At 49.0% G+C, this 12,245-nt stretch overlaps 1 protein-coding gene and 1 long non-coding RNA gene across 2 annotated transcripts in view; both read right to left on the bottom strand.

Moving 5' to 3' along the window:
* Positions 1-12,245, bottom strand: part of LOC309556750 — a 489,144-nt gene that overhangs the window by 382,358 nt on the left and 94,541 nt on the right. The window lies entirely within an intron of this gene.
* Positions 1-12,245, bottom strand: part of LOC309556745 (uncharacterized protein) — a gene marked incomplete at its 5' end in the record, with an annotated part of 41,614 nt that overhangs the window by 1,602 nt on the left and 27,767 nt on the right. The gene's annotated exons all lie outside the window — the stretch shown is intronic.

Below are 12,245 nucleotides of genomic sequence, written 5' to 3'. Positions count from 1 at the left end.
CCTGGTTCAAACTATAAATGTATGCTGATATGTATACAGGGTGTTTATATTGTTAAAACTTGGTTTTCCACTATGGGGTGTAGTTATAAAAAAGAAAGCCCCACCTAAATTCCCCCAAAAAATCCATACCAGACCCTTACCTGAGCACACAGCCTGGCTGGCCAGGATGGGGGTGGGGACGAGCAAGCGCCCCTCCTCCCCCCTCCTGAACCATACCAGGCCACATGCCCTCAACATAGGGACAGGGGTCTCTTCCCCACAACCCTGAGCTGTGGTTGTGGAGGTCTGCAAGGGGGGGCTTATCGGAATCTGGAAGCTGCCTTTAACAAGGGGGCCCCAGATCCCAGGCCCCCCCATGTGAATAGATATGGGGTACATCGTACCCTTACCCATTCACCAAAAAAGTGTACAAAAAAAAAATAAAGACAAAAGCCAGTTTTGGACAAGTCCTCTATTAAAAAATAAAAAAAGTATCCCCCGATTATCAGTCACCCGCCCGCCCGAAAAAAAAAAAAAAAGAAGCTCCTGCTGACGCTTCCCGCGCTATGAGCTGTTTTGAGTTTGACAGCTCTTTTATAGGGATCGGACGTCATGAGCCACCCCACAATGCTCAGGTGCAGTGAATAAATTGCATGACATCTGAGCAGTACATTGCGGGGAGGCTCGTGACGTCAGATCCCTATAAAAGAGTTTTCAAACTCAAAACTCAAAAGCTCATAGCGCGGGAAGCGTCCGTAGAAGCAGGAGCTTCTTTTTTTTTTTTTTTGGATGGGCGACTGATAATCGGGGGAGACTTTTTTATTTTTTAAGGACTTTTCCAAAACTGGCTTTTGTCTTTATTTTTTTTGTACATGTTTTTGGTGAAGGGGTAGGGGTACATGTACTCCATATCCATTCACATGGGGGGGCCGGGATCTGGGGGCCCCCTTATTAAAGGGGGCTTCCAGATTCCGATAAGCCCCCCCCCGCAGACCCCCACAACCAAAGCCCAGGGTTGTGGGGAAGAGACCGCTGTCCCCATCAACATGGAGGCAAGGTGATTTGGGGTGGGGGGGCCGAGCCCCCCCCTGCCCCAAAAGCACCCACCAACCCATGTTCAGGGTATGTGGCCTGGCATGGTTCAGGAGGGGAGTGCTTGCTCGCCCCCACCCCCATCCTGGCCAGCCAGGCTGTGTGCTCAGAAAAGGGTCTGGTATGGATCTTAGGGGGAACCCCATGCCGTTTTTTTTTAATTTGGCGCGGGGTCCTCCTTACAATCCATACCAGACCTGAGGGGCCTGGTATGGACTGGGGGGGCCCCACACCGTTTTTTTCAGCAATACTGACATAAACTGAAGTACCTATATATATATATATGTAGCGGGCATCCTCCCATTTACAATTGTTTATTAGTAGACTGTATAACATTTTGAAGGAACTCGGCTCCATCTAGTGGCCAAACTGCCACACTGCAGCTTGGTGGTTTTCATCAGAAGTTTCTAGTGGCCAAACTGCCACACTGCAGCTTGGTGATGTTCATCAGATACTACGATACCCACAATTCAGTTGGAACACCAGGGTGCATTGCTTCACCGCACAGCCTTTTGGGGGAAGCTTTATAAAGGAAGGGAGGAGCCAGGCTCTCTCTCTTGTCTCCTGACACAACAGCTAGAAGGAAGCAAGTGCTGTGGGCTGATGCTGCGGACTAGGCCTGAAGCCTGAGCCTGAAGTGACGGAGTGGAAGCATTTCATCTTCAGTAAAGGAGCCTTCCCAGAGAACCCATTGATGCTCTGCAGAGACTGGTGTTGCCCACATCTAACCACAAGCGCGGCTGGTGACAGAAATCGGAGGTGGAGAGCTCGGGAAGAAAGAGGCCGTTTGGTGAGCAGGGCACATGCCCAAATCTGTTTCTCGCTTGGAAGAAATTAACTTTAGCCGGTGCTAACTACACTTCAGATAGTACGCAGTACACTCAGCGGCCTAGTGCACCTTCCAGGAGACTAAGCATTTAAACACAAGTACATAAGGTGTCTTAATACGCCCAATTACGCAGTAACATTGCGGGTGATTGTAACCTTTTTTTTCTCACCCCTTTTGACTATATATCCTTACCTTTGGATTACAAATAGCTTGTGCACCAACGATTGCTAGCGAAGATTCCAAACCAAAAGGAAGGAACTGTGTATGGGATTCAAATAGGTTCTGCCTACCTGATACAAGAGACTAGACGTGTGTAAAGTATAGCCTGAATTGGGTAAAAGAAAGCCTATGAGTTATCTTTTAGTTGCATAAGTAGACAAAAATAGCTATCTTAATTATATTGTTTATTATTGTGTCAATAACTTTATCTTTCTTAGTTGACTCTTGTGATGTCTTTTGGAGTCAACTTGTACTTTAACTCTCAGTAAAGCTACTTTGGTTAAGCAAAAGTCTGTGTGTTGCACCTTGTGTCACCCAGAGGGACTGCGGCTGGAGAAAGGTAACAAGTTATTATTACTTATTGGGGTGATATATCCTGAACTGTGTTCTCCTGTAGCCATTTGGTATTATAGTCTCATTTCGTGTCAGTTGTGCCTAGGGAGGGTTCGAGCCAATTTCAGGGGTTGGAAGGCAGGACGTAGACCCAATAATCTAATCAGCAGCTCCTGCGGGGGTGGTGCTACACGTGGGGGCTCGTCCGGGATATCTACGGTCCTGCAACAGTTCCCTCTCAGTGAAAAAATCGCTGTTCGCACAGAAATGGACCCTGCCGCTGCAGCCCGGTGGTGCAGAGAAGAAAATGTCCTTATCGGCCATGGTCTGGTGATTGGAATCAAGGGAGAGAACTGGACAGAGGAACAACTACTCTCAGTTCTGAGAACATATTCCAAGGACAGGAAACTTTGGGTGATGGACATGAGGACAGATACCACCAATCAACACACCTACGCATTGTGTGAATGGAAGAAGGGGGTCCCAGATCACTTCAAGTGCACCAGCATAAAAACTATAGATCAAGTAGAGTTATTCCTGATACATCCAGAAGGTGAAGAGGAAGACCCTATACCCACTACTACAGGGGGACTGAGCACAGAAGAAAGTGCCAAAAAGGAGGGATTCAGTGCACCACCTTTGACTACCCTTAGCTCAGAACTATGCGCTGTCCTGGGGGAAATAGTAGCCAAATGTAACAAGGATCCTCCAAACTATCTGATGGCTGGATACAGGAAGCTCAGGACTTTTTCTGGGAAGCAACCTGTACCCTCAGTGGAAGATGGATTCGAGGAGTGGCTAGATAACGCTACTCAGGCCTTGGAGGAGTGGGAGATACCAGAACAGCATAAGAAGCAGCGAATCACAGAGAGTTTGAAGGGGCCTGCATTGGAGGCCGTACGCAACCTCAAGCTAAGCAAGAAGGATTGTACTGCACAAGACTATCTGGATATTCTACAAGATGTGTTTGGCCGGACAGAAAAGGTTACTGAACTTCTTTACCAACTGGAGCACTGTTACCAGAAGGAAGGAGAAAAACTGTCTGAATTCATCGGGCGTCTGGATAGGATCATACATCAGATTCTGTTAAAAAAAGGGTTGGATCCCCGGAAGGTGGATGAGACTCGAGCACAACAGGTGCTGAGGGGAGCTCAACCTCTGGACCCTATTGCTATACTGTTGCGAACTCGCCAGGACGGTGGCATCCTGGAGTACCCTGATCTGATCAGGATGGTCCGGGAAGAAGAGGTCATGTTGGATAACAAAAGGAAGAGCCAAGAACGGGAAACAACCGCCCGAGTTAGAGTGATAAGTGCGGAAGAAGGCGACTCACAAGTTGAGCTCTTAAAGACTCAGGTGTCACAGCTAATAGAAATGGTATCCATCCTGAACAGTCAGGCATCTGCTCTATCTAATAGAAACACAGAAGAGAAGCCTGCTAAACACCCTAGTTCCAGTGTTGAACCAGAACAGAAACCTAGGAGGCCGATAACCTGTTTCAATTGTGGAGGGGTAGGGCATGTCAGAGGAGTATGTCCCAGTCCAGAGGAGGCTGCCTTCAAACACCGCAAGCCGGCGGAAAACTTCAGAGGGCTCCGGTGAAGGAGTCAACCGGGCGCCCAACAGTTTTAATGGACTCCAAGAGATCCCTTAAATTTAAGAGCCACAGTCAGGGAGTAAGGCCCTCTTTAAATGCCTCTCATTCCACGACTTGGGCCGATAAGAGGCGGGAAATCAATGCACACCAGGCCCAGGAGGAGATGAGGCCCGGTAGAAACTCAAAAAGGAAAGGAGTACGGGTGCAGGTAGCTGAGCCCGGCAGAAGGGCTACTCCAAAAGAATTTCCTGTCAAGCTAGTGGGGCCTTCCCCTGTAGTCTCAATCCAAGTGGAAGGAATTTATACAAAGGCTTTACTGGACACAGGAGCCCAGGTGACTCTCCTGTATAGGGATTTCTACGATAGACACCTCAAACATCTGCCCCTGCAGAGGCTGGAAGACCTGGAGATATGGGGTATTGGAACACAAAGTTTTCCCTATGACGGGTATTTGCCAATCAAATTAACTTTTGACCCCTCCTTGGCCGGCAAAGCTGAAACCTTCGATACTTTAGCAGTGGTATGCCCTCGCCCACCAGGGGCCAATAAGAGTTCCCTCATTATAGGGACCAACACTGACCTAGTCAGGCGATTGCTGACACAACTAGTCCAGGGACAGGATGCCCCAACTCTGAAAGTTCATCCCATGTTAAGGCAGGCCTATCAACGTCTAGGTCTGGAACAGAAGGCCCCTGCCGAAGGAGTTGGAAAGATCTGGAAGCTGGATAAAACAGAGAAGGTGTTGCAGCCGGGAGAGGTGACCTGCTTGAGGGCTTCTGTCAAGCTCACTTGGAAGCAGCCAGGCCCTTTCATGGTTCTTGAATCAGGCCCATCGGAGGCACAGAAAGGGATAGAAGTGATCCCCGAAGTGATCCCATTGAAGGCATTACAGAAAAGTCATGGGAAGGTTTTGGTGAGTGTCAGAAATACTGCTACTACTCCGGTGAAGGTGCCGGCCAGGGTGCTGTTGGGCCAGGTGAACCCGGCCACCCCAGTTGCCCCATCAGATTTGAAGAGGGAAGACGGGGGCGAAATCACCATAGAGGAGCTCTGCTCTGGAAATACGGCCCTCCCACCGGAATGGAAGAAGAGAGCCAGGGCCCAACTGATTCGATGGAAAGAAATATTCTCTAGAGATGAATTCGATGTGGGGTGTGCAAAGAGTGCCACCCATAATATCCGCCTACTTGAAGATAAACCCTTTCGGGAGAGAGTCCGACGGGTTCCCTTGGGTGACTTAGAAGATCTACGGGAGCAGTTGGGGGAACTCAAGAGAACAGGGATTATTCGAGAATCCAGGAGCCCGTACGCTTCTCCAATAGTGGTAGTCCGGAAGAAAACTGGGTCCCTGAGGCTCTGTATCGACTACCGAACACTGAACAGAAGGACTATTCCAGACCAGTATACCACCCCCCGGATTGAAGACGCTTTACAAAGTTTGTCAGGGGCCAAGTGGTTCAGTGTGATGGACTTGAAGAGCGGATACTACCAGATCCCCATGAACCCTGAGGATAGGGAGAAGACAGCCTTCATCACCCCCGTGGGGTTCTTTGAGTTTAACCGCATGCCTCAAGGGTTGTCAGGAGCCCCAGCCACCTTCCAAAGACTGATGGAGAGAACTGTTGGAGATATGAACCTGATAGAGGTACTGGTATACTTGGATGATATTATTGTGTTCGGCAGAACCCTAGAAGAGCATGAAGAGAGGTTGGAAAAGGTCCTAAAGAGGTTATATGAAGAAGGCCTGAAACTTTCTCCGGAGAAGTGCCAGTTTTACCAGTCCTCGGTCCATTACCTGGGTCACATTGTGTCTGCAGAAGGAGTGTCCACCGACCCAGAGAAGCTGGATGCTGTTACTTCCTGGCCGAGGCCCACAAATGTGACTGAGCTCCGATCATTCCTGGGTTTCTGCTCCTATTACAGGAGATTTGTGGAAGGGTTTGCCAAAATTGCCCGACCCCTCAATGAATTACTCAGAACCGAAGGGGAAGATGATGTTCCAGAACTAGTCAAACCAGTGAAACCCGCCATGGGGCCTAGAAAGCCCAAGGAATCTATTCAGGATCAGTGGACCTCGAAATGTGAGGAAGCCTTCATTCAGTTGAAGAAGAGCCTGACCACTGCCCCTGTGTTGGCCTACGCAGACCCCTCAAAACCCTACGAACTACATGTCGATGCCAGCAGAGATGGGCTAGGTGGGGTGTTGTACCAGGAGCATGACGGTCACCTGCGGCCCGTTGCTTATGTGAGCAGAAGTCTGATACCTTCCGAGAGGAATTACCCCACACACAAGCTGGAATTCCTGGCCTTGAAGTGGGCTGTAGTAGACAAACTGAAAGATTACTTATATGGAGCAGAATTCATAGTCAAAACGGATAATAATCCACTTACCTACCTGCTGACCACTGCCAAACTGGACGCTACAGGACATAGGTGGCTAGCCGCTCTCTCTAGCTTTATGTTCAGTTTAAAATACCGACCAGGTGTTGGGAATAGGGATGCAGACGCCCTCTCCAGAAGGTCTCATGCCCCCAACGATCCTACTGAAGAATGGGCCCACTTGACCTCAGAGGGAGTGCGCGCCCTATGTCAGGGAACGGAATTTCGATCCAGTGGAGGAGCAAGAGCCGAAGAGATTGGGGTCTCAGCTGCTGGAGTACCCAGGTGTTATTGCAGGGTGACCCAGGTTGAAGAAGAAGGTTTGCCTAGGCTATCGAAAGGGGACTTGAGGAAGGAGCAGTTAAAAGACCCTTTGGGGAAACTTTTGCTGAAGGCCATAGAGACTCAGCGCCCTGAGCTGCTTCTAACAGACTCCCCTCGGGAAGCCCGATTGTTGCATAAAGAATGGGACCGGCTACAGATACGCCAAGGGGTGGTCTACCGAAGGGGCCCCTCTGATGATCTGGAAGAGAAGTGGCAACTGTTCCTACCAGCTAAATTCAGGGAAGGAGTCTTGGCTGCTCTCCATGACAATCATGGTCATCTGGGGCCTGAAAGGACTTTCCAACTTGTGAGAGACAGGTTTTACTGGCCCTGTATGCGGGGTGAAGTTGAAGGATACTGTCGTTCTTGTGCTCGCTGCATCCAGAGGAAAACTTTGCCACGTCAAGCAGCCCCAATGGGCCATCTGCAAAGTCAGGGGCCTATGGAACTGGTGTGCATTGATTTCCTTTGCCTGGAGCCTGACTTGAGTGGTCAAGGGAATGTCCTTCTGGTAACAGATCATTTCACCAGATACGCCCAGGCGTTTCCAACAAAAGACCAGAAAGCCACAACAGTGGCCAAAGTATTAGTGGAAAAGTTCTTTGTGCACTATGGTTTACCGCAACGCCTCCATTCAGATCAGGGAAGAGACTTTGAAAGCCGGCTGATTAAGAAGTTGCTAGACTTGTTAGGCATCCAAAAGACTAGGACTACTCCCTACCACCCACAAGGGGATGCTCAGCCTGAACGGTTTAACCGGACTCTTTTGAACATGTTGGGGACCCTGAGCTCGGAAAAGAAACAGCACTGGAGTAAACATGTAGCTGCCATCGTACATGCCTACAATAGTACTGTCAGTGATGTTACAGGATACTCCCCATACCGATTAATGTTCGGGCGGGAGGCTCGGCTGCCAGTGGACTTGGCTTTCGGCATATCACCTGATCACACCTCAGCAGCATCTCACAAGGGGTATGTGGACCGGTTGAGGAAGAGCCTAAAAACGGCCTACGAAAAAGCCCAAGTCTCATCTGATCAACGGGGGCTGAGAAATAAAAGAAACTTTGACCTGAAAGTTAGGATCCAGGATTTGCAGCCAGGGGATAAAGTGTTGTTGAGGAACTTGGGTATCCCTGGGAAACACAAGTTGGCTGACCGTTGGAAATCCCAGCCCTATGTCATCTGTAAGCAGCTGCCAAACCTTCCTGTGTATCAGATTAGGCCGGAAGGGAGAGTGGGCCCACTGAAGACTTGGCATAGGAACCACCTATTACCTCTCTCAGAAGCAGTTCGCCTACCTCCTGACACAGTCTCACATGAAGTTCCTTCAACGTCTCAAGGGCACAGGCCAGTTACCAGATCTCAAACAGCATTTCCAGATGTGAGGGATGGAGATTCTCCAATTGAAGATCTGGAAGATGAAGAGGAGGTACCTGATTGGATGTGGTCATCTCAGTTACCAGAACCCACGACTGCGTACCTGTCTTCATCCGAACTGGTTGAAAGAGGAACACTTCGGGCAGAAGCTCCTGAATTTGTGCCTTTCCACATGCTTACAGAAGAAGTAGCTGATGGTGAAGATCCTGAGGAGGAGGTTGCACCTTTCTCTGAAGAAGAATTAACTGCTTCTGAAACCCCAGAGTCCAATGCGTTGGGACTAGAGGAGGAAGCTCTTGAAGAATCCCCAAGAGCGGCTGGTTCCAGCACTTCTAAGATTGTGACTCCCAAAGAACAGAGGGAAAGAAGAGTCATTCACCCACCCAAAAGACTAACTTACGACCAATTGGGGAAATGCTCGGAAGAAGCTGTCCTTACTTCTAAGAGAACTCTTGATCAGCCTAGTTCTTCCACTGCAGATTTAGTGGAGGACAACCCTAGCTCACCCCCAGGCACATCTGTACAAGCCACTCAAGTGTCGGGGGTTTGTGAACAGAACCACCTTCCCTCCCCCAACAATTGGTGGGAGGTTCCGCTGTCGGCCCTGTGTTTTAATGTGCAGTTGTTGGGTTTGAACTCTGCTTCTGATAAGGGACATGGTTTACCGTTGTGCATGAGTTAATTGTTTTTTTTTCAACGTATGTGACAGGATACATGCTGTCGTTATCTTTGGGGACCAAAGTTTCTAAAGTGGGGGGAGTGTGTAGCGGGCATCCTCCCATTTACAATTGTTTATTAGTAGACTGTATAACATTTTGAAGGAACTCGGCTCCATCTAGTGGCCAAACTGCCACACTGCAGCTTGGTGGTTTTCATCAGAAGTTTCTAGTGGCCAAACTGCCACACTGCAGCTTGGTGATGTTCATCAGATACTACGATACCCACAATTCAGTTGGAACACCAGGGTGCATTGCTTCACCGCACAGCCTTTTGGGGGAAGCTTTATAAAGGAAGGGAGGAGCCAGGCTCTCTCTCTTGTCTCCTGACACAACAGCTAGAAGGAAGCAAGTGCTGTGGGCTGATGCTGCGGACTAGGCCTGAAGCCTGAGCCTGAAGTGACGGAGTGGAAGCATTTCATCTTCAGTAAAGGAGCCTTCCCAGAGAACCCATTGATGCTCTGCAGAGACTGGTGTTGCCCACATCTAACCACAAGCGCGGCTGGTGACAGAAATCGGAGGTGGAGAGCTCGGGAAGAAAGAGGCCGTTTGGTGAGCAGGGCACATGCCCAAATCTGTTTCTCGCTTGGAAGAAAGTAACTTTAGCCGGTGCTAACTACACTTCAGATAGTACGCAGTACACTCAGCGGCCTAGTGCACCTTCCAGGAGACTAAGCATTTAAACACAAGTACATAAGGTGTCTTAATACGCCCAATTACGCAGTAACATTGCGGGTGATTGTAACCTTTTTTTTCTCACCCCTTTTGACTATATATCCTTACTTTTGGATTACAAATAGCTTGTGCACCAACGATTGCTAGCGAAGATTCCAAACCAAAAGGAAGGAACTGTGTATGGGATTCAAATAGGTTCTGCCTACCTGATACAAGAGACTAGACGTGTGTAAAGTATAGCCTGAATTGGGTAAAAGAAAGCCTATGAGTTATCTTTTAGTTGCATAAGTAGACAAAAATAGCTATCTTAATTATATTGTTTATTATTGTGTCAATAACTTTATCTTTCTTAGTTGACTCTTGTGATGTCTTTTGGAGTCAACTTGTACTTTAACTCTCAGTAAAGCTACTTTGGTTAAGCAAAAGTCTGTGTGTTGCACCTTGTGTCACCCAGAGGGACTGCGGCTGGAGAAAGGTAACAAGTTATTATTACTTATTGGGGTGATATATCCTGAACTGTGTTCTCCTGTAGCCATTTGGTATTATAGTCCCATTTCGTGTCAGTTGTGCCTAGGGAGGGTTCGAGCCAATTTCAGGGGTTGGAAGGCAGGACGTAGACCCAATAATCTAATCAGCAGCTCCTGCGGGGGTGGTGCTACATATATATATATATATAATCTTTGTGGTATACACTGCACTATCTGATCTCAACAAACTGTAAAAAGCAAACATCTCTCTCCCTGCCAGCAATGTATATTAACTATAGAATTCCATTGAAAAATCACCCACTGGCCAAGGGCTTCTAACCCACAACCTTGCAATTGCAAGACTGGTATTCTACCACCTATGCCACCATCAAGCATGCTTAAGCGAAGCACACTCTCCATGCCTAACTAACTAACTTCTCTCTCACCCTACACACAGTGGATGAGATAAGTTAGGGAGAGTGTGTTCAGCCTAAGCCAGCTTGACGGTGGTGTAGGTGTTAGAATACCAGGCTTGCAATTTAATTGGTTGTGGGTTTGAATCCCCTGACCAGCAAAGTGATTTTATTGGAATCAGAGGTCAGAGTCCATGATAATGCAGGAACTCTAAGTTCCCACGAAGAAGCCCATTTGTTTGTCATGTGAGGAACGAGTGAACAGACAATGTTCGACTCAAACTCGAAGCTCATCCCTAATGCACATATTATGGCCACTAGATGGAGCAGATGCTCAGAGGAAATAAGTAGTTATTTCCTCTGATCATTAGCTCCATCTAGTGCTGTTCATTTTAAATGGCAGCCCAATGAACATGGCTGCTAGGTGAAGCTCATGATCAGAGGAAATAAAACGGAAAATTGTCTATCAAATACTTACCGTAATTTTCCTGATGGACTCCATAGCAGCATAGGTTTGGGTTTAGCCCCGCCTCCACTCCTACCCTATAGGACCCTACTCCCATAAAACCTTGCTCCCTTTCAGCATCTGTAACCAGCCTACTTAGGAACTGGGAGGGGACTCCTGCTGCAATGGAGTCCATCAGGAAAGGAAAATTACGGTAAGTATTTAACAGACAATTTTCTGTTTTCCTGACAGACTCCATGGCAGCATACGTTTGGGAAAAAACTCGCCGTACACAACCGGGCAGGCAGATGCTGAACAGAAAAAATTTGAATTGGCACTGTAAACCGACAGTACTTGAACACCAAAGTTAACAGAAGCTAAGGCAGCTGGTTCAACACAATAATTGGTCAAGAAGGTGTTGATAGAAGACCAGGAGGCTGCCCTGCAGATTACTTCAGGGGCGATGTGCCTTGAGACGTCTTGAGACGCCCAAGAAGTAGAAATGCTTCAGTTCGAATGCGCTGTCACCGCTTCCGGAGGAGCCAAGCCCTTCGCTTTATAGGCCCACTGAATGGCCTGTACTATCCATGCAGCAATTGATCTTGACGAAGCACGCATCCCCTTGTTCCTCCCATAAAAGATGGCTTCCAGGTACTGCTTCAAGGTATTGTCCACATCAAGAGGATGGACCACCCAAGGATTCTTACTTGATCTGAAGGTGGGGAGGACAATCTCCTGGTTCTCATGAAAAATGGAGGTAACCTTGGGGTTTACTCCCAGCCAGTGGCGTAGCGTGGGGGGTGCAGGGGGGGCCAGCCGCACCGGGCGCAACATCTGGGGGGGAGCATCCGCTCCGCAGTGTCATGTCAGATGTCACTGAGTCACTCACTCTGTCATAGGCTGGCCGCCACCCGCTGAGTCTACTCTCGATTCTGCCCCTGACTCACTGTCACTGCTTCGGCTTGGCAGCTCGGCCGCTCGGCTCCCCAATCCGATCCAGCCGGCGTCGCCCACTGTGGAGTGGTGGTGGGGGGAGACAGGCCAGGCGTGCGCCGTGCGGAGATGGACTGTCTGGGGGAGGGACTAACCAGTGCAGCAGCCACCCAGCGCAGCGCGGGAGACGGGGGGAGAAGAACCACACCAGGCCAGCAGAGCAGCAGAAGAAGCCGGCGCAGCGAGGAGGAGGACGACAGGACAGGAGTCACAACAGGACAGTCAGCAATTTCAGCAAAGAAGGCAGGTGAGACGAGGCCAGAGAGCCTGGTGACAGTGGTGCTGCAGCAGCAAGGAGGAAAACCTAGCCTGGGGTCGGTCGGGACAGGTGAAAAAAGGTAGGAGTAGTGTACTGGCTGTACTAGTCACTGTCTGACTGAGTGACTGTGAGAAGACTATGTAAAGGG

This window comes from Pelophylax lessonae (assembly GCF_965119305.1).
Source record: "Pelophylax lessonae genome assembly, chromosome: 5".
NCBI lineage: Eukaryota > Metazoa > Chordata > Amphibia > Anura > Ranidae > Pelophylax > Pelophylax lessonae.
This window is presented reverse-complemented; position numbering and strand designations above follow the sequence as displayed.